Source organism: Lithobates pipiens, unplaced genomic scaffold, assembly GCF_037356315.1.
Source record: "Lithobates pipiens isolate NorthernLeopardFrog02 unplaced genomic scaffold, aLitPip1_a1.2 Scaffold_16, whole genome shotgun sequence".
NCBI classification, from domain to species: domain Eukaryota; kingdom Metazoa; phylum Chordata; class Amphibia; order Anura; family Ranidae; genus Lithobates; species Lithobates pipiens.
Window position 1 is genome coordinate 401,709,910 of NW_027507748.1, and position 27,053 is coordinate 401,736,962.

Below are 27,053 nucleotides of genomic sequence, written 5' to 3' on the forward strand. Positions count from 1 at the left end.
CAGTAAATCATTTCATCACTTAACATACCAGCCTGCCACACAAGATATGCAGAGTGTGTTAATTTTGTAGGTTCTTTTAAAGAAGATCTGCACAAGACCTTTTTTTTTATATATTTTTACATGTGAATGCAGAGGAGTCAGGTGCAAAATGATGCTAGCCGGTGTTCTAGCAGATAGTGTCCTGCCATCATATAGTGTCTGCCCCGTACTGCGCATGCGCAGTACGGAGCAGACAAAGCTTCAGAAAATCTCCGTAGCTGAACGGCGCCTGCGCTGTGAGTGGAGGTGGTAGCCCCACCATCCAAGCGGACATAGGGTTGTGAAAATTAGAGGGCCCCTCGCGGGCGAGCTTTGCTCGCCGCGCATCGGGCTCAGCCTCATTGCGCTCGGCTCTTTTATATTTCTACTCTATGTCCACTTGGATGGTGGGGATAGAACCTGGACTCACGGCGCATGCGCCGTTCATCCTCGGCCATTTTCGAAATCTGTGTTGCTGTGTACCGCGCATGCGCAGTACACAGCGGGCACTATCCGATGGGGGACCTTATATGATAGGACACCGGCTTCCTGAACAACCAGCAAATATCATGTTAGGGAGCAGGTGCCGCCACAGCCTTAACAATGTAAACAAAAAGGATTGCCGGCAATTAAAAGAAAACAAAAACCACACACAGCATGGGGTGCCCCCCCTCCAATCCATATTAGGCTCTTTGGGTCTGGTATGGATATTAAGGGTAACTCCCAGACAAAAAATGACTCCAGTCATGCAGCCCGGCAAGGACAAGTGAGCGCCTCCCTCCAGCCCCTTAGTTAATTTAGCAGTAGGATACAACGGAGGCAAGTGTCAGTACGGGTAGGATTTTTAATTTTCCTTTTTTGGGTCAGCAGCTGGTTTTCATCGTGATTGACATTGGAGCTAAGTCGGAGAACATATATTTTGTGCCCCAGTGGGGTCGCCCCCCCCCCCCCCCAAATCACCCTCCCTCATGTTGAGGGCATGTAGCCTGGTATGGTTCGTGGGGGCGCGCTCATGCCCCCCCTTTCCTGGCCTGCTGGGATAAGGGTCTGGTATGGATTTTGGGGGGACCCCACGCCAACAGCAGATGAATCGTTGTTAAGGACATTGCGGCTGCCCGCTCCTTAAAGCGAAGCTCCACCCTAAAGTGGAACATCCGCTCATCGGAACCCTCCCCCCCTCCAGTGCCAATTGGCACCTTTCAGGGGGGGAGGGTGGTGCAGATAACTGTATAATACAGGTATTTGCACCCACTTCCGGTCATAGATAGCCGCAGAATCTGTGTGTATTTACGCCACTTCCTGTCCCTTCCCCACTGTCTGCTGGGAAACACATGGGTCCCAGAGACAGCAGGGACTATCCATATTGTGCAGCGCGACTCTCGCATGCGCAAAAAAGAGCCGGGAAGTGAAGCCACAAGGCTTCACTTCCTGATTCCTATACCGAAGATGGCGACGGCAGCACCCGAGAGCCAAGCGACAGATCGCCTTCGGGTGCCAACATCGCAGGCACGCTGGACAGGCGAGTGTCCAACGCACCCCCAGCACTCCCCAGGACATACTTAACCCTTAGCCTGCCCCCTAGTGGTTAACCCCTTCACTGCCAGTGTCATTTACACAGGAAACAGTGCATTTGTTTATCACTGATTGTTGTATAAATGACAATGGTCCAAAAATGTGTCAAAAATGTCTGATGTGTCCGCCATAATGTCACAGTCACGATGAAAATAAATAAAACCCTGATTGCAGCCATTACTAGCAAAAAAAAAAAAAAAAAAAAAAAAAATATATATATATATATATATATATATATATATATATATATATATATATATATATATATATATACCATAAAACTATCCCCTATTTTGTAAACGCTATAACTTTTGCGCAAACCAATCAAATTTTTTTTTTACCAAAAATATGTAGAAGAATATGTATTGGCCTAAACTGAGGAAAAAAAATTTTTTATATATATATTTTTGGGGGATATTATAGCAAAATGTAAAAAAAGAATGCGTTTTTTTCTAAATTGTTGCTTTTTTGTTTGTTTATAGCGCAAAAATAAAAACCACAGGGGTGATCAAATACCACCAAAAGAAAGCTCTATTTGTAGGGAAAAAGGGACATCAATTTTGTTTGGTAGCCGCGTTGCACAACAAAAAGTGCTCTTGTCTTTGGCCAGCAAAAAGGGCATAAGTGGTTAAGAAAATACTATGTAGGAGGGTTTGTGGGAAAAAACTCCTTATGCTCAAAAAAGCTCGAAGGAGCTTGAAGAAGCTCATCGGTGAAGACTGCGAGCCAGGCCTTCTTGTCAACATCAATGCCTGACCTCACAAATGCGTTTCTGGAAGAACGGTCAAACATTCCCATAGAGACACTCCTAAACCTCGTGGATAACCTTCCTAGAACAGTTGAAGCTGTTATAGCTGCAAAGGGTGGGCCAACTCAATAATTTTTTTGTACCTAGAGTTCAGCTTTAAAAGATGTGCTTTTATAACAACATTTTAGGGGATTGACGAAAATGGCCAGAAAATACATTAAAAGGGCATTTGAAGTGCACTGCCGAGCATATTTTAAGGGCCGGTTCACACAGCGAGGCGCGGCGAGGCGTCTCCGACTTACCTCGCCGCGACCTGCGGGGAGCTCAGCGGCGACTTGCAGAGGACTTCTGTATAGAAGTCAATGCAAGTCGCCCCCGAAGTCGCCCCGAAGTAGTACAGGAACCTTTTTTCTGAGTCGGAGCGACTCGAGTCGCTCCTCTCAGAACGGTTCCATTGTACAGAACGGGGGCGACTTGCGGGAGCGAGGCGAGGCGAGCCGTGTCGCCTCGCCTCGCCGTGTGAACCGGCCCTTAGTGAATGTGCAAAACAAAAACAAAAAAAAAAAAAAAAACACCTTTAATACATTTTGGCTAAAATGTACATTAAAGTGACTGTACAGTAATTTCCCCCTCCCTTTAGAATAAAAAAATGTGTTTTTTTACTTGCCTGCTTTGTATAATGACATTGCACAGAGTGGCCCCTTATTTCCTCTTTTGGAGTCCCGTCACCCCCGCCAGCTATGTCTCCTCCTGCCTATGAGTGCCCCTTCAGTAAACTGTGCACTAAGGGGGCACCCATGAGGGCGCGCTCCTGAGCCAGTCTGTGTGTGTCCATAGACACGGAGTAGCTCAGCAACGCCACCTGTTCTCTCCTCAAGGGATTTGACTGACAGCAGCAGCCTATGGAACCCACTGCTGCCTAAGTCTCCTGTGAGAGCGGAAAGAGCAGGAGTAGTGCTGCAGCTGGGACCGTGCTGGATTAGTGGAGGAGCCAGGTAAGTGTTTAGGGGTGCGGAAGAGAGGCAGTGGGATGTTTGATGCTTGATAGTAAGTAATGTAAAAAGAATTAAAAAATAAATAAAATAAATACATAAATAAACACACTTATGCCGCGTACACACGACCGGTTTTTCTGTCAAAATAAACTCCGATGGAGTTCCGCTGAAACGGACTTGCGTACACACCAAAGTCCGATCGTTTAGAATGCAGTGACGTACAACACATACGACGGGACTAGAAAAAGGAAGTTAAATAGCCAATAGCTGCACTTGCGTAGTTTCTGATCCGTCGGAACAGCATACAGATGAAAGATTTTCCGGATAGGAATTGATTCCGTTGGAAAGATTTAAAACATGTTCTATTTCTAGGTCCGTCAGAATTTTCGAAAGACAAAGTCTGATGAAGCCCACATACGATCGGAATATCCAATGGAATGATTCCGTCTGACCTTTTCTGCCAGAAAGTTGGACCGTGTGTACACAGCATTAGACTTTTACAACCACTTTAACCCCTTCCTGCCGAGCGTACGCAGATGTGCGCACTCGGCTTTCGGGGGTTATACCAGGATGATGCCCGCAGCCGATACTATTTAGAGCAGGCGATTGGCTTTCCAGATTTAACAACCGATGCGGCTAAAAGCCGATCGGCTATTATACTGGAGGAGCGGGAGGGGACATCACCCTCCTGCCGCTCTTCCCGGGCCTCCCGTTCCACTGGAAGGCCGATCGAACATCCGTCACTTCTGGTGCCTAGTGACAGACTGGAACGAAGCCGGAAACGGCTTTGTTCCAGTCTCCTGGATGTAAACACGGAAGTGACGCCACAACGTCACTTCCTGTTTACTCAGCTGCCAATGGGGCCGGATTTTAAAAAATATACAGTATTCAGATACACCGTTTTCAGTAATCTGAATACTTTGAAGTGTAAAAGGAAGGATTGGGGTCCCCCGATCCCTCCATAAAGAGTACCTGTCACCACCTATTACTGTCACAAGGGATGTTTACATTCCTTGTGACAGCAATAAAAGTGATCAAATGTTTTTTGTTAAAACACAATTTAATAATATAAAAATAAAATAAATAAGAAAAAAATTTTTTTTCAAAGCGCCCCGTCACCTCGAGCTCGCGCAGCAAAGATAATTCATACAGAAGTCACGCCCGCATGTGTAAACGGTGTTCAAGTCACACATGTGAGGTATTGCCGCAATCGTCAGAGTGAGAGCAATAATTCTTCTACTAGATCGCTGGACCTGGTAACCGTGAAAAGAAAATTTAAAGCGTCGCCTATGGAGATTTTTAGGTACCAAAGTTTGTTGCCATTCCACGAGTGTGTGCAGTTATAAAGCGTGACATGTTTGGTATCTATTTACTCTGCGTAACATCTTTCACATTATACAAAAAAATTTGGATAACTATATGTTTTTTTTTTTTTTTAATTCATGAAAGTGTCCCTTTTCCCAAAAAGTTGCATTTGCTGCACAAATACCGCGTGACATAAAATATTGCAACAATCGCCATTTTATATATGCACACACACACACACACACACATATATATAATATATGTTTGGGGGTTCTAAGTAATTTTCTAGCAAAAAATATGGATTTTAACTTAAATGTCAGAATGTTATGAAAGGGTTAAAACCCTGGCTGGTCTACGAGATCACAAAGCTATACAGTGTATAAAGTCTCCAACATCCTTTTTAAAATTGTTGGCAATAAATGCACTTGCTTTTAAAAATCCCATCCTTTGCCTGTGTGTAGAGGTGCTGTTTTTGTAGCGTTGGGCAGGTCACCAGGATTCCTTTGTGCACTGAAATGCATGTTGATGCAGGTTTTGAATGCTTTTTCGAATTAGGAGTGGATAGACCATGGCTTGTTAATACATGCTGCCAAAGCAAAGCAATAAAATGCACGTTATATGCGTTTTGATGCACTGCGTTCTCTACAGACATTCCAACATGCTAAAACACAGGGAAAAATTGATGTGTTGTATTGCACACTATTTAATATGAGGAAGCTGGGCACAAGTTGCTACATTTTAGCACATTGCAACAAGTTTCACTGAATAAAACAAACTTAATACATGCAGCCATTTTGAACAACATGCACTGGGCAATAATACACAAAGCAGAACAATTAAGTGCGCTACAGAAAAGATTGGTGTTTTTTTTCATGGCATTCAGTTTATAATAAGACATATACACTCACTGACCACTTTAATAGGTACACCTGTTCAATTGCTTGGTAACACAAATTGGTAACCAGCCAATCACATAGCAGCAACTCAATGCATTTAGGCATCTAAATGTGGTGAAGATGACTTGCTGACGTTTAAACCGAGCATCAGAATTTAAGCCAAGGTTCACACTGCTGCGGGCCTGAAATCCCTGAAATCAGCAGAACTCGCACAATTTCATATCCGCATGTCAGTCCAAGTTTGGGGGCAATTTCAGAGACATCTGTGCCGGTTCTTGCACAGATGTCTATTGAAATCGCACCCAAAGTTGCGAAAAGTACACCAGAAACTACTTTTGGGAATCGGTGCGGCACCACAAAGTTGCACCAATTCGGGGGTGCCATTGCCAGAAATAGTTCTTGATTTGGCATGTGATTTGACATGTCAGATCGCATCAATGGGAACCTGAGCTGAACGTGACCCGGGTTGTTAGTACCAGATTTTCCTGCACAACCATCTCTCAGATTTACAGAGAATGGTCTGAAAAAGAGAAAATATCCAGTGAGCGGAGGTTGTGTGGATGCAAATGTCTTGTTGATGTCAGAGGAGAATAGGCAGACTGGTTTGAAATGATAGAAAGGCAACAGTAACCTAAATAACCAATAATTTACAACAAAGGTATGCAGATAACCATTCCTGAAAGCACAACACATTGAACCTTGAAAAAGATGGGCTACAGTAGCAGAAGACCACACCGGGTGCCACTCCTGTCAGCTAACAGGAAACTGAGGCTCCAATTCACACAGGCTCACCATAATTGGACAATAGAAGATTGGAAAAACGTTGCCTGATCTGATGAGGCTTAAATTTCAGTTTCTACATTCAGGTAGGGTAAGAATTTGGTGTGAACAACATGAAAGCATGGATCCATTCTGCCTTGTATCAATGGTTCAGGCTGGTTGTGTAATGTTGTGGAGGATATTTTCTTGGCACACTTTGGGCCCCTTAGTACCAATTGAGCATCATTTAAATGCCACGGCCTTGCTGACCATGTCCATCCCTTTATGACTACAGTGTACCCATCTTCTGATGGCTCCTTCCAGCAGGATAATGTCACAAAGCTCAAATCATATCATCTGTACATGGCAACGAGATCACTGTACTCCAGTGGCCTCCACAGTCACCAGATCTCAATCCAATAGAGCACCTTTGGGACGTGGTAGAAGGGGAGATTCTCATCATGGATGTGCAGCCAACAAATCTGTAGCAAGTGCATGATGCTATCATGTCAATATGGATCAAAATCTCTGAGTGTTTCCAACACCTTGTTGAATCCATGCCATGAAGAATTAAGGCAGTTCTGAAGGAACAGAGGGGTCCAACCTGGTACTAGCAAGGTGTACCTAATAAAGTGGCCGGTGAGTGTATATACACAGACACCATTTTTCTATGTACATACCTCTGCTATACCCAAGTTTCAAAATAACACAACAGTAAAATAAAATAATAATAAAATAAAATATCACAACTGCGCAAAATATGCCATTTGTGAAATCCAGCCACTCATACACACAGACTTCTAATGATTACCTAATCAATGGGTCAATAGGATTAGGCTATATGATTACAGCTAAGGTAATTTACGTGGATAATCTACTGATTAATTCATACAGTGAGACACAATCATTAGTGAAGAAAATCTCCTGACGTAATTAGCCCTTTAACTTTATGTTTATCTGAATCTTCTGGAAAATATATTTTGAGATAGAGATATATATATATATATATACACACACACACACACACACACACACACACACACACACACACACATATCAAAGCACCACTTATAGATGTAAAGCAGGGTTTTCCCATCTGGAGGGATTTGCAGTAGAAAATCGCACTCCGTGCTGCCACAAGGTGGTCACCGGCATATGTAATGACATACTGCTACATTTCAAATGAAGCCCGTCACAGGCTGAAGGTGCAAACAAATAAGTAGAGCAAATCATATTGGACCTGATCTATTGACATTTTACCTGTGTATGGGGAAAACTCCTCCGATAGCTTGTAAGTGTCTGTTCATCAAATTTGTGGGTGAATAACATGAACGTACCATGACACTATTACCCCATAAGATCCTGAATCTTGGCTCTGGCAGTAAATATAAAAAAAATCCTTCAACTCTGGCAATACAACTACATGATCCAATTGCTTACCAATTTTTCAAACCAACTAGTTCCCAGGATATATAGCGGGGGGCTTCAAACTTTAACACAGCAGCCACAGTATACATTTTACAAAAAATTCTTACAAAAGCACCCCTCCAGGAGGGAATAGTCCCCCCCCCTTACATCCAGGACAGCCAAGCAGAGTCCACCCATAAATCCATGAGTGCCCAGCAGAGTCCCCCCATACATCCATGAGTGCAAAGCAGAGTCCCCCCATACATCCACAAATGCCCAGCAGAGTCCCCCCCATACATCCACAAAAGCCCAGCAGCGTCCCCCCATACATCCACGAATGCCCAGCAGAGTCCACCCATACATCCACAAAAGCCCAGCAGCGTCCCCCCATACATCCACGAATGCCCAGCAGAGTCCCCCCATACATCCACGAATGCCCAGCAGAGTCCCCCCATACATCCACGAATGCCCAGCAGAGTCCCCCCATACATCCACAAATGCCCAGCAGAGTCCCCATAAAACCATGAGTGCAAAGCAGAGTCCCCCCATACATCCACAAATGCCCAACAGAGTCCCCCCCATACATCCACAAAAGCCCAGCAGCGTCCCCCCCATACATCCACGAATGCCCAGCAGCGTCCCCCCCATACATCCACGAATGCCCAGCAGAGTCCCCCCATACATCCATATATGTCCAGCAGAGTCCCCCCATACATCCATATATGCCCAGCAGAGTCCCCCCCATACATCCATATATGCCCAGCAGAGTCCCCACCATACATCCATGAATGCCCAGCAGAGTCCCCCCCATACATCCATGAATGCCCAGCAGTGTCCCCCCCATACATCCATGAATGCCCAGCAGTGTCCCCCCCATACATCCATGAATACCCAGCAGAGTGTCCCCTTACAAGCCATGGTGCTGCACAAGTGATTAGATAGGACACCAGCTATTTAAGGGCTTAACAGCTCAGTTGACAGCACAGGCAACTGTGACCGTTATCTTTCACAGCATGCTTTCAATGTAATTGTTTTGGGAAACCACAAAACCAATGGGTTTGGTTCTGCTTTTCAATTATTCTACGATTTACATTTTACTAACTTTGTGTGCAACATAAGTGAAGGTACAGTACTCAGGGACATAAGATTATCATTGCCTGATCAGGCTTGTTACTATCATATCAAAAGCTAATTGTATGCCTGGCAAACACCTTTGGATCTGTGCACTTTCTGGGGCCTTCGCTCATTACCTCCAGGATAAGACATGGGCCTAGGGCAGTGATGGCGAACCTTGGCACCCCAGAGGTTTTGGAACATTTCCCAAGATGCTCTAGTACCCTGCAGAGTGCACTAACAGGCAGGCTAACTGCAGGCTTAGTTTAAAGTGGAATAGGGTGGATTAACAAAAGGGAGATACATTTTTTTTCAGTGTAAATATTGTGTACAAAATAACACTATTACAGAAATTCCGAGTATCGTTGCACAGATGCCAATTATAACATGTGCCAAATCAAAACTGATATGTGGCACTTTCTTTAATATCCCTAAATGTGTGCCAATGTTCTATGTTAAAAACTGTTGCAAAATGTACACCAGACCACAGAGGTGTAAATATTGTAGTGAGGAGGGGAGGCTAGCACCCGCAGGAAGGAGTGGAGAGGTGCACGTGTATGGATACACAGCTCACTGCTATCATGCAACAAATTGTACACTTTATAAACTGCTAAATTAGTGTGCATATAGCAACTGGTGCACTTTTCTCTGTCCTCCTGTCTCATGTTAATCCCCTGTAAATATGCCATGATCATTCTGTAATTATAAATTATATATTTTCATACCAATATCCCCATTATATGGATAACCTAACCTGCGGAGTATGAAATCCACAATAAAGTGGTGCATGCTGATATATAGTATAAAACAGATTGCTCAGTTCATAAAGGCTTGTCCTGGTCATTCTGATTGTACATTTTCACACCAACTTTCCCATTATATTGATAACCTAATCTGCAGAATAATAAACCTGTAATAAAGTGGGGGTATGTTGATAAATAGAATAAAATGGATTGCTCAGTTAATAAGCCTGCAGACTTAGCGGGAATGAGAACACATGTTTAGGTCATGATTATTCTGCGTATACATTTTTAGAACAATGCCCCCCTATACTGTATATGGATAACCTAATCTGTGGAGTATTAAACCTGCAATAAAGTGGTGAATGTGGATACATTTAATAAAATGGATTGCTCGGTTTATAAATCTGCAGATTTAACTGAAACGAGAACACATGTTTAGGTCATGATCATTCTGTATTCTTCATTTTTAGAGCAACGTCCCCAATGCATGGATAATCTAATCCAAATTGGTGACTGTGGATAAATGTAATAAAACTGATTGCTCAGTTCATAAACCTGCAGGCTTAGCTTAAAATGAGAACACATGTTTAGGTCATGATCATTCTGTATTATACATTTTAGAGCAACGTCCCCAATGCATGGATAACCTAATCTGGGGAGTATTTAACCTGCAATAAAGTGGTGTAGGCTGATAGATATAGTAAAAGGGATTGCACAGTTCATAAACCTGCAGGCTTAGTTTAAACACAAGAACAGATGTTTAGGTCTTGATCATTCTGCCTTATACATTTTTAGAGTAATGTCCCCATTCTACCTGCAGAGTAAAGTGGGCTATATTGATAGATATAAAACAGATTGCGCAATTCATAAACCTGTAGGCTTAGCTGAAATGGTAAGGCATGTTTAATGTCATGACCATTCTGTATTCTAAATTTTTTTAGACCGACATCCCCATTATATGGATACCTTATATGGAGTATTAAATTTGCAATAATATCTATGCTCAGAAACAGAATAAAACAGATTGCTTAGTTCATAAACCTAAAGGCTTAGCTGAAATGGTAAAGCATGTTTAGGTCATGACCATTCTGTATAGGCATTCCCCGCTTTTAAGTATACAATGGGGTTTATTTACTAAAGCTGGAAAGTGCAAAATCAGGCTCACTTCTGCATAGAAACCAATGAGATTCTAATCTTAGCTTGTTCAATTAAGCTTTGGTAATAAAAGCTGGAAGCTCATTGGTTTCTATGCAGAAGTGAGCCTGATTTTGCACTTTCCAGCTTTTGTAAATAAACCCTGTAGTCTACAGTTTTAGACCAACAACCCCATTATATGGATACCCCACTATGTAGAGTATTAAATCTGTAATAAACTGCTGTATGCTGTTAAATAGAATAAAACAAAATTGCTCAGGCTTAGCCAAAACATGAACACTTTTATGTCATGATCATTGTGGGTTATATTTTTTGAGCAATGTCCCCATTCTATATGTGTGGAGTAAAGTGGGTTATATTATTATACTACTATCATATTTATATTATTATAGTACTATAAAACAGATTTCTCAATTCATAAACGTGCAAGCTTAGCTAAAATGTAAGGCATGTTTGGGTCACGATCATTCTGCGTTCTACATTTTTAGACCCATATCCACATTATAATGATAAACTATTATGTGAAGTATTAAATCTACAATACAATTGTCTATGCTGATAAGTAGAATAAAACGGATTGCTCAATTCTTAAACCCGCAGGCTTATCTGAAATAAGGCATGTTTATGTCATGGCCATTCTGTATTCTACATTTTTAGACCCACATCACCCATTATATGGATACCATATTATGTGGAGTATTAAATCTGCAATAAAGTGGTCCATGCTGATAAATAGAATAAAACAGATTGCTCAGTTTATAAACCTGCAGGCTTAGCTGAAACAAGAACACTTTCATGTCATGAACATTCTATATTCCATTTTCACACCACGATTCCCATCATATGATCATTCTGTATTGTACATTTTCAGACCACGGTTCCCATTATACGATGACTCTGTATTATACATTTTCAGACCATGGTTCCCATTATATGATCACTCTGTATTGTACATTTTCAGACCAAGGTTCCCATAAACTAATCCACAGAGTAATAAACCTGCAGTAAAGTGGGGTATGCTGCTAAATAGAATAAAAGGGATTGCTCAGTCCATAAACCTGCAGCCTTAACTGGAACAAGAACACATGTTTAAGTCATGATCATTCTGTATTCTACATTTTTAGAACAATGTCCCCAATATATGGATAAATTAATCTGCAGTGCATTAAAACTGTGATAAAATAGAATAAAAGGGATTGCTACATGCACAAAACTGCAGGCTTAGCTGAAACAAGAACACATGTTTATGCTCGGATTGTTCTGTTTTATAAATTTTCCGACAACAGTCCCCATTATTTGGATAAACTATTCTATAATAAAGACAGATAACTGTAAATCATGCATAGATAAGTGCAAACAACTGAAAGCCCTCATGTCAGTGGTGTTGTTCTCCAGCATAGCAGTCTTAGAGGATTATCAGCACATTGAAAGAGCCGATCAATAGATCTCATCTATGCACACATTCCCTGGATGATCCCCCCCCCCCATGCGATCAGAGAAATTCCCCAATCTCTGCATCCAGAATGAGGAGGAAACGAGGACAATGACGTTGGCTGTACTATAACCGGCCAGACAAGTTTATGTAGGAGGATCATCTGATATGAAGTCTCATCCCTCCTGGTGAGGGTGCAGCAGGGATATCCCTGGGCTATGCTGCATTGGTGGGAGGAGATCTGTATTAGTCATCAATAATCACTGGAGGAGATCTGTATTAATCATCAGTGATCACTGGAGGAGATCTGTATTAATCATCAGTGATCACTGGAGGAGATCTGTATTAATCATCAGTGATCACTGGAGGAGATCTGTATTAATCATCAGTGATCATTGGAGGCGATCTGTATTAATCATCAGTGATCACTGGAGGAGATCTGTATTAATCATCAGTGATCATTGGAGGAGATCTGTATTAATCATCAGTGATCATTGGAGGCGATCTGTATTAATCATCAGTGATCACTGGAGGAGATCTGTATTAATCATCAGTGATCACTGGAGGAGATCTGTATTAATCATCAGTGATCACTGGAGGAGATCTGTATTAATCATCAGTGATCACTGGAGGAGATCTGTATTAATCATCAGTGATCACTGGAGGAGATCTGTATTAATCATCAGTGATCACTGGAGGAGATCTGTATTAATCATCAGTGATCACTGGAGGAGATCTGTATTAATCATCAGTGATCACTGGAGGAGATCTGTATTAATCATCAGTGATCACTGGAGGAGATCTGTATTAATCATCAGTGATCACTGGAGGAGATCTGTATTAATCATCAGTGATCATTGGAGGTGATCTGTATTAGTCATCAGTGATCATTGGAGGTGATCTGTATTAATCATCAGTAATCATTGGAGGTGATCTGTATTAATCAAAGATCATTGGAGGTGATCTGTATTAACCATCAATGATCGTTGGAGGAGATCTGTATTAATCATCAGTGATCACTGGAGGAGATCTGTATTAATCATCAGTGATCACTGGAGGAGATCTGTATTAATCATCAGTGATCACTGGAGGAGATCTGTATTAATCATCAGTGATCACTGGAGGAGATCTGTATTAATCATCAGTGATCACTGGAGGAGATCTGTATTAATCATCAGTGATCACTGGAGGAGATCTGTATTAATCATCAGTGATCACTGGAGGAGATCTGTATTAATCATCAGTGATCACTGGAGGAGATCTGTATTAATCATCAGTGATCACTGGAGGAGATCTGTATTAATCATCAGTGATCACTGGAGGAGATCTGTATTAATCATCAGTGATCATTGGAGGTGATCTGTATTAGTCATCAGTGATCATTGGAGGTGATCTGTATTAATCATCAGTAATCATTGGAGGTGATCTGTATTAATCAAAGATCATTGGAGGTGATCTGTATTAACCATCAATGATCGTTGGAGGAGATCTGTATTAATCATCAGAGATCACTGGAGGAGATCTGTATTAATCATCAGTGATCACTGGAGGAGATCTGTATTAATCATCAGTGATCACTGGAGGAGATCTGTATTAATCATCAGTGATCACTGGAGGAGATCTGTATTAATCATCGATGATCCTTGGAGGAGATCTGTATTAATCATCAATGATCATTGGAGGAGATCTGTATTAATCATCAATGATCATTAGAGGAGATCTGTATTAATCATCAATGATCATGGGAGGAGATCTGTATTAATCACCAATGATCATTGGAGGTGATCAGTATCATTAATGATCATTGGAGTTGATCTGTATTAATCATCAATGATCCTTGGAGGTGATCTGTATTATTGGGGAAATGTCAGCTGAACTTCACCCCAACCTGCATACAAATGACTGCAGGATCCGAGCCAGCACAGCAAAATATTGGATTAAACTATGATGAGGATAAGCAGCTCTTCCATCCAGATGAAGAAGAAAATGTAATTATTTCTAGCAGATCGCATGCAAATAAAATCAGAGAAAACAGGACGGATCGGATCGATCTGTATAGAAATAAGGACAGACGTGTTGTGCAATCAATCAGCCCTATATTCAGAATATACAGATCGATGCCAATATAAAAAGGCTGTTGTCACCTCCATAAGTGACAGGTGACATTTATTATAAGCATCAATGTTTTCAAGGGTGAAGGGATCATTGAGTCCATCAATCCTCATCTGATCCCCAGGATTCTATTGATGATCCAGAGGTGCAGACACGTTTCCTCTAGCTGTGTGCTGCAGTGTATACACACATATACTCCATCCACCCATGTGTTCTCCCTGTACATCCATACAGCCCATGCTGGAATCCGTGCACTCTCCCCCCTCCAGCCCCCAATAGTAATCCAAGTCTCACCTGTGCGGCTGCTGTGCACACACCGGCATCTGCAACCTCCCCGCTCCCCGGCTATACATGTCAATGTGCCTGTGTTTGCACTAGCTCCACAACTCCTGCCCCTCAGCCAATCAGCAGCCTTCTAGCAAAAGCTGCCTGTCAGCCTGTGTATGGGAGTATGCTATGCTCTCTCCTAGTGGCTGGAGGCACGGAGACATTCTATTGACTCTTTGTAGCAGCAGCTGAGATGTGCCTGGTGGAGGAAGGCATCCCCAGCTTGCCTTTAGCAGTGCACACACTTGCTGCACTAGATACAACTGATAGAAAAAGTCTACACAACCCTGCAAAAATTCCAGGTTGTTGAATTGTAAAAAAAAAAAAAATCAGCTCAAGATCAATTTTTCCACCTTATAATGGGACCTATAAAAGTTCTTCTTTACCAAAAAACGGCCTATGCAAATAAGAGGTGTTTGTAGATGAAAACACACTGTGCAGCTCTGACTAAAATTCAATAATCCACTTAACCACTTGCCACTAATGAGGCTACACTGATGAGGCTACATCCGTAGGCACTGATGAGCCTGCATCGATAGGAAATGATGAGGCTGCATCGATAGGCACTGATGAGGCTGCATCGATAGGAAATGATGAGGCTGCATCGATAGGCACTGATGAGGCTGCGTCGATGGGCACTGATGAGGCCGCCCCGATAGGCACTGGTGGGCACTAATGAGGCTGCATCAATAGGCACTGATGAGGCTACATCGATAGGCACTGATGAGGCTGCCCCGATAGGCACTGATGGGCATCGATGAGGCTGCCCCGATAGGCACTGATGGGCACTAATGAGGCAGCACTGATGGGCACTAATGAGGCTGCCCCGATAGGCACTGATGAAGCGACACTGGTGGACACTGATAGGTGGCACTGATGAGGCTGCATTGATGGGTGGCACTGATGGGCACTGCTCGGCAGCACCAATAAGTGACATTGACAATGGGGCACTGATGGGCACTGATAGGTGGCACTGGTGGGCACCAATTAGCAGTACTGATGGGCGCTGCTAGGTGGCACTGATGGGCACTGATTAGCAGCACTGGGGGTCCCCGAATAGCAGTACTGATGGGCACTGATAGGTGGCACTGGTGTGCACTGCTTAGTGCCACTGGTGGGCACTGAGAGGACCAATGTCCCTGTAACAGAAGCCTGTTAGCGTTTTTTTTTCTTCCTCACTGAGGGGAAAAAAGCATATAACCGGATTATGGTTACTTCCCTGATCAGCTGTCATTGGCTGGCAGCTGATTACACACCTTATAATGGGACCTATAAAAGTTCTTCTTTACCAAAAAACGGCCTATGCAAATAAGAGGTGTTTGTAGATGAAAACACACTGTGCAGCTCTGACTAAAATTCAATAATCCACTTAACCACTTGCCCCTAATGAGGCTACACTGATGAGGCTACATCCGTAGGCACTGATGAGCCTGCATCGATAGGAAATGATGAGGCTGCATCGATAGGCACTGATGAGGCTGCATCGATAGGAAATGATGAGGCTGCATCGATAGGCACTGATGAGGCTGCGTCGATGGGCACTGATGAGGCTGCCCCGATAGGCACTGGTGGGCACTAATGAGGCTGCATCAATAGGCACTGATGAGGCTACATCGATAGGCACTGATGAGGCTGCCCCGATAGGCACTGATGGGCATCGATGAGGCTGCCCCGATAGGCACTGATGGGCACTAATGAGGCAGCACTGATGGGCACTAATGAGGCTGCCCCGATAGGCACTGATGAAGCGACACTGGTGGACACTGATAGGTGGCACTGATGAGGCTGCATTGATGGGTGGCACTGATGGGCACTGCTCGGCAGCACCAATAAGTGACATTGACAATGGGGCACTGATGGGCACTGATAGGTGGCACTGGTGGGCACCAATTAGCAGTACTGATGGGCGCTGCTAGGTGGCACTGATGGGCACTGATTAGCAGCACTGGGGGTCCCCGAATAGCAGTACTGATGGGCACTGATAGGTGGCACTGGTGTGCACTGCTTAGTGCCACTGGTGGGCACTGAGAGGACCAATGTCCCTGTAACAGAAGCCTGTTAGCGTTTTTTTTTCTTCCTCACTGAGGGGAAAAAAGCATATAACCGGATTATGGTTACTTCCCTGATCAGCTGTCATTGGCTGGCAGCTGATTACACAGTAAAAGGCCACTGTGATTGGCCCTTTACCCCGATCTGTGATCAGTCGAGACTCCAGAGGCCTTGGCAATCACAGAGCATGCAGGCAGTACGAGCATGGGAGGACTTCTATGGCATCCATAGCACAGGTGGGAGGGGGTTAATATAGGTGTAGGCCATATACATACCTCATGAAGCCTCACTGGAATACTCCCAAGATGTTGCTAGGATGTTGCCTAGTCATTACTGCTCATCTTCACCATCACAGGAGTGAGCCTTTTCTCTGATTCAAGCCACTTCACATGATCTCTCTATCCCTGAGGCAGTAACTCTGAGCTCAGGGTTTGAGAGCTCACTCCTGTGATGGTGGGGGTGGGCAGCAATGACCAGACCTCACACAGCAATGTCCTAAGAGTATTTCAGTCAGTTCATGAGGTAAGTGGCCAACACCTACAAGGTGTGTCTAAAAAGTTTGATGAATGGTATCGGAAAACAAACAAAACAGGAGCTAAAAACAAATTACCTTCATTGGCCTTCAAAATAATCACCAGCCTTAAAGTGGAGGGCCACCCTGAAAAAAAAAAATACATAAAAAATCTGAAAAAAATCTGGAAAAAAAAATGACTGTTGCTAGGCACATCTTCCTAATCTGCCTCTTCCTCCTCCACGGAGATCTTCTTTCTTCTCTCCTCCATGCGGCGTCTTCTGGGTACTGGGTCGCGCTGTGTTCTGGGAACTGTGTGTCCCAGAACACAGCGCATCCCATTCACAAAGCGCTGTGGGACTCGCGCATGCGCAGTAGGAAACGGGCAGTGAAGCCGCAAGGTTCCACTGCCTGTTTCCCTTAGATAAAATGGTGGCGCTGGGACCCGAGTGCCGAGGGACGGGTCGGCCTCGGGCGGCCGACATCGCGGGCGCCCTGGACAGGTAAGTGTGCTTATTAAAAGTCAGCAGCTACAGTGTTTGCAGCTGCTGACTTTTAATTATTTTTTTTTTAAACCGGCCCTCCTCTTTAACAACACACTTTTTGCAATGTTCATAAAACTTCTGGAAACTGACAGCAAAGGCCTCTTTAGGAATCCAACGCAGAACCGCTGTGACATGTTCTTGGATTTCTGCCATGTCGGTAAAACCTGCGCCTTTCATGATGCTCTTTAATCGGGGAAACAGAAATCCACAGGTGCTATTCCATTGATTGCCACCCGGATCAAACTGGTAGCACCAGGTCTCATCCTCTGTGATGATGGTTCGCAGAAAGGATGAATCCTGGTTACATATGGTAATGGAATTTCTAGAGGTTTTCCATCTGTTTTGCTTTCTGCTTGTCTGTCAGCTTGTGCAGCACAAACCGTCACCGTTTTCCCCAGTGTGTAGCAGAACTTGATGTTCACTCATTGCCGCATTGCACTGTGACTCTATCTCTCACTCTGCTTACTACATTCAACTGCCCGCAACAGGTTTACCCTGATGGTCACATGTATAGCATGCAAGGCGGCGCTTCTCAACGTGTCTCTGGATAGCCATGTGCATGCACGTGCACCTGGCCCATGTTGCCATTGGGATATTAAACTATTCACCAAACTTTTTGGACACATCCCGTATAGCAAGGGCATTTTTATATACAGACAGCCCTTATCTGCATAGGTTTTTGGTAAAGGTGAACTAACCCTTTAAAAACCAAACTGAAATCTTTACAGGGAAAAAAAAACTTTCAACAATGTGATTAAATAGCCTCTTAACCACTCCAGGTCCCCCCTATAGCAGTTTTACTGCTACAGGGCGGCACCTGTGCGCCAGCTCATGCACTGTATATATAAGTGACCTGACATTTCTGGGCAGGGGGCACGCATGAACGCCACCGCCGAATCACTTCACACACAGTGGAAGCCAATCTTCAGGTGCATGGTACCCAATGTCCTCCAGCACCTGTGGATCGTTAGACAGAGAGGCAGAACTGCGATCTACCTATGTAAACAAGGACATGAAGGAAGGGATGGAATATGTGTCACTGCAAAGGGAATACATTCCATCTATTCCCCTAGTAAAAGCATCTCACACAGTATACTAAAACACTGGCTAGGCACACAGTCAACCCTTTGATCGCCTCGATGTTAACCCCTGCCAGCCAGTGCCATTAGCACAACGATCACTGTATTAGTGTCACTGGTCCCCCAAAAGTGTCAGTTATGCCTCGTTTCCACTGAGCGGATCGGTTCGGGTTGGTTCCATACGGTATGCTATTTTGAGTGCTTCCATTATGAAAGCGGTCCATACAACCAAACCATACTGTACCATTTTCTATGGCCCCACATCTGAAGCAGGACCACGAAAGGTGCGGTATGGTTTGGTTGTATGGACCGCTTTCATAATGGAAGCACTCAAAATAGCATAGCATACCGTTAAGGTGGAGCTACTGGCATCACACAATACATTCCATTGATTGGCGGACAGAAAAAAACGTCGATGCTCATGTCAGGGGCATTTTTTCGAAACCCCATATGGCCCCTGGCGGTCCAACTTGCAGTGGAAACGCTCACCTGAATAGGCCGGACCATTCTAACCCTTCCAAACTGTACCGACCCAAACCGTTCCGTTCAGTGGAAACGAGGCATTAGTGTCAGAATGTCATAATCCCACTACTAGTCGCTGATTAACCGACATTACTAGTAAAAAAATAAAATAAAATTAAAAATAAATATCCCATAGCTTGTAGATTCAAACATTTTTGTGCAAGCCAATCAATATACGCTTATTGGGATTTTTTTTTACCAAAAATATGTAGCAGAATACATATTGGCCTAAATTGATGAAGAAATTCGATTTTTTTTTTTTTTTATTATTCGTTTTATAGCAGAAAGCAAAAAATATTGTTTATTTATTTTTTATTTTTTTAATTGTCGGTATTTTTTTGTTTATAGTACAAAAAATAAAAAACACAGAGGTGATCAACTACCACCAAAAGAAAGCTCTATTTGTGGGGAAAATATACATAATTGTTTTACATTACATTTTTGGGTACAGGGTTTGTGATTGTCAGATAAAATAATGCAGTACAGTATCACAAAAAATGCCCTGGTCATGAAGGGGGTTAAATCATCCAGAGGTCAAGTGGTTAAACGAATACATTGTTAAAGCACATTTTGATTTTGGTAATGGCCCCCAATGGAGGTTGTCTGCTCCTTCCTATTCACCACACATTTGTTGGGAGACAGGCCCTGGAGGTAAATAGCTCAATGGTGATCATGCAGGCTCTAACTGCAATTTCTTTATAAAGCACTCCAGGATGTGGGCTGCTCTTGAAATAAGGTGAATATGTTTCTTGAAAATAATTTTTATAGAGATAGCGATACATATAGCATTTTCCATTGAACCACTAGCGAACTGATACAAAAATTACATAGCAATGTTCTTTTTCGAGGTTGTACAAGCTTTCTCAGATATTGACCACCATCTGAATTCTACAGTATGTTGCATTAAAGGTACAATTTTTAGATCAAGGTGTGAACATGTTTTAAGGTGTTTCAAGTTTTTCCTATTGACTGCTCTGGGTCACACAAATAAATCAGCATGTTGTGCGCATATAAAGAAATTCTTACCTCCAAGGACACCTCTGATGAATGGAGTTTATTTCATGATTTCTGCAAGGGTTCAATGGCCAGAGAGAATAATGGAGGAGACAGCCCTGAATCATTCCCTACATATACAGAAAGGTTCAGAGATAGTATTTTTTTACTCCAATATGGGCATTGGGAAAGGGTAAAGTATACAACATATTTATCCAATAGAATGCATTAAGGTGAAAAACCATGAGGGTTTACAACCCCTTTAAACTGTGTGCTATCCTTGTAAATGGTTTTATAATTATTATTATTATAGAGGGTTTATATAGTGTCAACTGTATACACAGCGCTTTACAATATAAAAGGGAGACAGTGCAGTTACAATACAATAAAATACAAGATAGTTAAGAGGGCCCTGCTAAAAGAGCTTACAATCTAATAGAATAGATTTTATTGGTAGACTAAGCAGTTACACAGATTTCTGGGACTCGTACTTAATTGCAACCAAGTGCACAATAACTTAGGTATGGGAGAAAGTGCAGAGAAGGGCAACCAAACTGATAAGAGGCATGGAGGAACTCAGCAATGAGGAAAGATTAGAGGAACTGAATTTATTTACTCTTGAGAAGAGGATATTAAGGGGGGATATGATCAACATGTACAAATACAGTGGTCCATATAGTGAACCTGGTGTTGAGTTATTCACTTTAAGGTCATCACAGAGGACAAGAGGGCACTCTTTACCTCTAGAGGAAAAGAGATTTCATCTCCAAATATGGAAATGTTTCTTTTTATTTTCATAGTAAAAGCTATGAAAATATGGAATAGACTCCCTCCAGAGGTGGTTCTGGCCAGCTCATTAGATTGCTTTAAGAAAGGCCTTTCCTAAATGTACATAATATAACTGGGTAATAACATTTATAGGTAAAGTTGATCCAGGAAAAATAAGATTGCCTCTCGGAGGAAATTTTTCCCCCCTGCTGTAGCAAATTGGATCATACTTTGCTGGGCTTTTTCACCTTCCCCTCAACTGTGGGTATAGGATTGTGTGTATATGGGATTGTATGATATATATATATATATATATATATATATATATATATATATATATATATATATATTAGGGCTAGGAAAATTAAAGATTAATTCCTTGATTAATCATTAATTTTTTTGATTGGTACTCATTCTCCGCTGGCTTTCAGGTCTTCAGGGAGTTCTCCAAGTGCCTCCGTCTGCTAACAAAGTGAAGGGGGGAGGAGTCCAGTGATGTTGATGTCCATGACGTCACCGGACAGCCTGGACAGTGATGGTAAATATGGATGTGGTTAACTGGGATCATTCAGTGAGCTAAGTGGAGGCAAATTTGATAACCTCAGTTTTTAACATTGTTGTAAAAAAAAACAACAAAATGTAAACACTCTGGTATGTCTGCGTGACTGGCTAAAGTGATGCCTTCTTGCCTCCTATAAAGTGACTGACAGTCAATATACTAGATATGTTTTATAATTAAAGTTACTTTTTATGTTTTTCTTAAAGTGTAATGAAAAAAATTACTTACGTCAGTGCTACAGTTTGAATTGAAAATGTATTTGTGTGAACTGTGAAGTTAAGTCATGGATTGTGGAAACTAGTGTCGAGTGATTGTATATAGTGTATACCAGTGGTCATTAACCTTGTCCTCAGTGCCCACTAACAGGCCAGGTTTGCAAGATAACTGAAATACATGACAGGTGATATAATTTGCTGCTCAGTGATTGAAGTATTCTAGTCTGCATCTCCCCAAGGTAATACATAAAACCTGGCCTGTTAGTGGGCCCTGAGGACAGGGTTGATGACCACACTGGTGTATATCACATTTACCACTGACTAATGCAGAGTTGCAATGCAAGGAGGTCAGCTAAAAGTAGTTGGATCTGTATGTGCATTAGAATTAATCGAAATTAGTCGATTAATCGATTAAGAAAAATTATTACTCGAACACAAAATTTTTAATCAGTAATAGCCCTATTATATATATATATTTTTTATAATTGGTTGAACTAGATGGACTTGTGTCTTTTTTCAACCTCACTAACTATGTAACTATAACAGAGACATGTAACAGACTGACCTATGGTATATTTTTTAAAATGCTACATTTGGCTACAGGAGATTGTGGGTCATTCTATAAAGCAGTCCAGAATAAGACATGGATTTCTCTGCAAAGAAAACTCAGCTGATGAAATGCAATTGAACAGCTGATGTACAGCAGCACCCTGTGGCCAACAGAGATGATCAAGAGCATGCATGTCTAAAGGGATATCAGAGATGCTTTCTTTTATAAAAAGAAAAAAGAAAAAAACGTCAATACTTTACCGTTCCCTTGAGTTTATGATGCATGGATGTGGATTTGCCTTCAACCATAGTCAATAATACCCTGGCACCATTCCGAAGTAAACACCAGCCCGCTATAATAATTATAAGTCATAATAAAAAGCCATGTAAACCTCTTCAAACAAACTGACAGTTCTAAGGAACTTCACTCTATGATTTATAGTAAATATAATAGTATACATTTTTTTCAATCTATCCTTTAAATTGGCAATATAGCTATTGTTGGTATTTTAGATGCTCCATTTATTCACATAATGTATATGAAAAATTAATTCAGCTCTAATACCCAGAAACCATTGGAGCTTATTCAGCATAATACATTTTTCATAAGCAACATGCGCTACAGATGCAGACGCACCATTTCGTTTTGATATGGATTTAAAAAAATAAATAAATACTAAAAACACAGACACGCTCAGATGGAGAGAACTGATAAAGTGCAAGAGAGGTGGTTATATACTAAGAGACTTTATTTCGTATGAATGATTTTGCTGCCTTAGCAGAACAGTTCTAGTTTATATGAAGGAGAAAAATGTAGAGGAGGAAATACGAAGGAAAACAAACTGAAGCTAAATTGAGAGTTGGAGATTATATTGCATGGCAATAAAATTCTAGCACAGTATTTACAGTATAGCCTAAGGCAGGTCAAACATGGGTGGAATTTCGCAGGAATTTTCTTTAGAAAATCTTATCTAAGAATTTTTGTTTGTGTTTGGGCTGCAGCAACAGGCGATTTTTGTGCAGCAATCAAATTTTTGGAGAAACAAATGATTTTCTAATTAATGATGGGAGAATCATGCGAGAAATGTAATCGAAAAAGAAATGCGCATGTGCAAGAAAAGAGAATTCCTGGAAAGAAAAGAAGATTCCCTGCCACGACAATTCTTTTCTGTAGCAACACGAGGTGAAATTGAAGGCTCGGTTGGCCGAATTTCAAAATCAATGGTGGCACCATCAGATCACAAAATGCACAAATTTTCTGATTTTCACAAGAAAATTCTTTCGAAATTCGGCCATGTATGGCCAGCTTAATGCCCCGTACACACGAGCGGATTTTCTATCGGAGTATGCAAGCCAAGCTTGAGCGGAATTCCATTGGAAAAACTTGGATGGTTTTTCCGATGGAATTCCGCTCAAGCTTGGCTTGCATACACACGGTCACACAAGTTCTCTGAACTTTCAACTGTCAAGAACGTGGTGACGTGCAACACAACGACGAGTCAAGAAAATTAAGTTCAATGCTTCCGAGCATGCGTCAAATTGTTTCGTAGCATGCGTAGGAATTTTGCGCATCAGAATTTGTACAGACGTTCGGAAATTCTGATTGGAACTTTTTCTGACCAAAAAATAGAGAACCTGCTCTCAATCTTTTGCTGGCTGGAATTCAGCAAAAGTCCGATGGAGCATACACACGGTCGAAATTTCTGACCAAAAGCTCACACCCGACTTTTGCTGTCAGAATTTCGGATTGTGTGTATGGGGCTTAAGGATATTAGAATTTCAAAATGAAATCCAGGGACACCCTACTGACCACGCACATGTTTACCAAATCCACCAAATCACATCCCTATATTTAAAGCCACACCCACAAAATTGCCAAAAAAGGCTGTGCACTGTGTAGTTAAAGCGGAGCTCCACCCAAAAGGGGAAGCGTCACTTTAAGACCTCCTCCTCAGCTCCTGTATCTAAAAATTGAGCAATACACTTTTTTAAACTTCAAAATCCCATTTTAAATTCCACACCAAACTCGCACCAAACCCCTGGGTACACTATGCTGCACCCGTGGTGCAGGAAAACCACATTGCATTAGTGTGAAAGTGCCCTTTGGGCTGGTTGGAGAATTTATTGTACTGTGTTTCCAGTTCTGGTTGGAGAAGGGCTGAACTAGTCAGCGTCCACCCACCTGCACCCTGCCTACTTCAGAAAGGTGCCACATGAATACGATAGGGCTTCAACAACCAATCCAGGGAAGCATGTGAATGTTAACCAGGCACCAACCCTGGCATTACTTTCTTTTTTTTAATGCAATCTCTGCTACATTCTGTACTAGATAAATAATGAACCTATGTCTGCAGTGGGTTATGGTATGTATGCAGCATTTGACTATGCCTTATATTATGGATGCAGCCCTGGAGCAATCCCTGTAGTATCTCAACACCCCAAACATAGATTCTCTGTGATTTGCCGGTGCAAAAAAAGCCACTGAATTATTACCTGAAGTACTAACTTGATAGCTCTCCACAGGCTTTAAGATAAGGTTGCAAAGAGAGGAGAAGTAGCGTCGTGGTAGAACCACACTAGTAAACGCCGGATTCTAGCAATAAAATGAACGTAGTTGCTGGAGATTACTTCTTGTAAGTGAAAAATTACATCACTTCCCCTTGACATGATGTAATTCATCAGCTCAGAAGAAAATTATCAGACAAGATCTCTGCAAGATGCTTGGTTTTTCATGAAGCCTTGGGGGAACAAAGATTTGCAGGAATGCGTGCATGAACATTTGTTTCTGAAATATTTTACAAGGATTGCATTAGAACAAAAGGAAAAGTTTAGCTCTGTTTAAAAAAAAAAAAGTTGATGTATGTTTTGTATCATGTCTGGGTTGCAGATCACTTTAATCCCCACGTACATTTCGCTTTAATAATTCAGTAATCAAGTTATTGTAAAAAAACAACCATGATACTTCGCTATCCGCTGGTCTTACTCAGCACTTCAGCTGAGCTCTGCTGTGCACAACTGCCATCATTGGTGGACTTCAACTAGGATCGTACCTGTATGTCGCTGCCCCCCCCCCCACCGCATTCTCCAGTGTTAATAGACACAGCGGGATTTTGACAATGATTCACGGATCTGCTGTGTCCAATTAGAGCCCAGAGCCCTGTCTTGACAAATAACACAGGGCTCTGTACAGAGGGAAAAATCTTTTTTTTAAATAATTTTTTTAGTTTATTATTTTATTTATTTATAGTCACACACTTAACCCCTTGATTACCCCGTGATGTTAACCTCTACCTGGTATTAGTGTCCCTGTTAGTCAGTTCCCACCCAGTTTCAGTTTTCGGCCACTAGCTTTTAACCCCAAAAAAGAGGTTAAAAGCTCTTGCTTTGCAGTGCTTTCAAAGCAATTTTAAAGGCGCTTTGAAAGCGCTGCCCATTCATTCCAATGGGCATGGGTTTTTTGGGAGCGCCGTGTACCCGCCCCAAAAGATGTTGCTTGCAGGGCTTTTCCTAAATTCCCAAAGTGTTTAGCAGAGGCTATTTCCAGCACAAAAGCACCTGAAAACTGCCCCAGTATGAAAGTGTCAGATTGACTGCTGCATTATCACAGTCCCACTATAAGTTGCTGATCACCGCAATTAGTAGTGTAGAAAAAAACTAAAAATTCCATTATATATACCATAGTTTGTAGACGCTATACCTTTCACACAAACCAATCAATATACACGTATTGAGATTTTTTTTGCTATTAATGACATTCAGCAGAATACATTTTGGCCTAAATCTTTTTTTCACATTTTTTATTAAAAAAATTTTTTTTTTTCAAAATGTTCTGTCTTTTTTAATTTATAATGCAAAAAATAAAAATAAAACAATGGTGATCAAATACCAACACAGGAATGCTCTATTTGTGTGAAGGAAATTATACAAATTTTGTTTGGATACAGCGTTGCATGATCACACAATTACCAGTTAAAGTATCGCAGTGCTAAGTATCAAAACATGGCCTGGTCATGAAGAGGGTAAAACCTTCTGGAGCTGAAATGGTTAAATGAGATGACAGCTTCAAGCCCGTGCCTGATCAACAGGTTTCTATGCTTGCTTATGCCTCTGTCTGTTCTCGACATATGTAGGCAGGTTTTAACTAGTTTGGATTTATTATTCAAATGGAAGAGGAAGTGATGGAATAGGTTTAGATTGTCAAGTATAAACATTTTTTTTTATTTGACGCTATAAAGCACACATAACCCTTAGTATTAAAATCAACCATTAAATTAATTGTAAATCTGACTTTATTTTCAATTAAATGAATTCAGCAAATAAAAAGAAAATTCTCCAAAACAAAACTGAAGAAGTTGGAAACATGTTAATGAAAGGACAACAAATAAATGCAAAAGTGTTGCATTTTTGTGTTCAGCAGTAAAAACATGGCCGGAGGATGAAAATACCGATGTGCACCATGGTAGCTGACCTGATGGGTAAGTGATTACAGTATATGGATTCTAATTGATATGGCGGCCCTCGACACGACCCTGCGGACCTCTCTTCTTCCCTTCCTAGTTTCTTCTCTTCCTATCTTTCCTTTCTTCTCTATCTATTCCTATTATGATTTTGAAGCTCTTTCCTACTTAAGAAGCTAATTCCTCTAATAAACCATACCATTAATATGTGTTATTGTTATAGT

The 27,053-nt window shown here is 41.8% G+C and overlaps 1 protein-coding gene and 1 long non-coding RNA gene across 3 annotated transcripts in view; both read right to left on the bottom strand.

The window, feature by feature from the left end:
* CAMKK1 (calcium/calmodulin dependent protein kinase kinase 1) overlaps positions 1–14,642 on the bottom strand; it is a 311,605-nt gene extending 296,963 nt beyond the window's left edge. For both annotated transcript variants that reach the window (XM_077482348.1, XM_077482343.1), the window contains exon 1: positions 14,550–14,642. The gene's annotated coding sequence lies outside the window, so the exon portion shown is untranslated. The remainder of the gene's footprint in view (positions 1–14,549) is intronic.
* A 5,672-nt stretch (positions 14,643–20,314) lies between these two features.
* LOC143984391 (uncharacterized) lies at positions 20,315–24,964 on the bottom strand. The gene is made up of 3 exons (XR_013274826.1): positions 24,866–24,964; positions 22,634–22,725; positions 20,315–20,412 (listed from the first exon to the last, which is right to left on the bottom strand). It is a non-coding gene; the product is annotated as an uncharacterized LOC143984391 (long non-coding RNA).
* Positions 24,965–27,053: the final 2,089 nt, after the last annotated feature.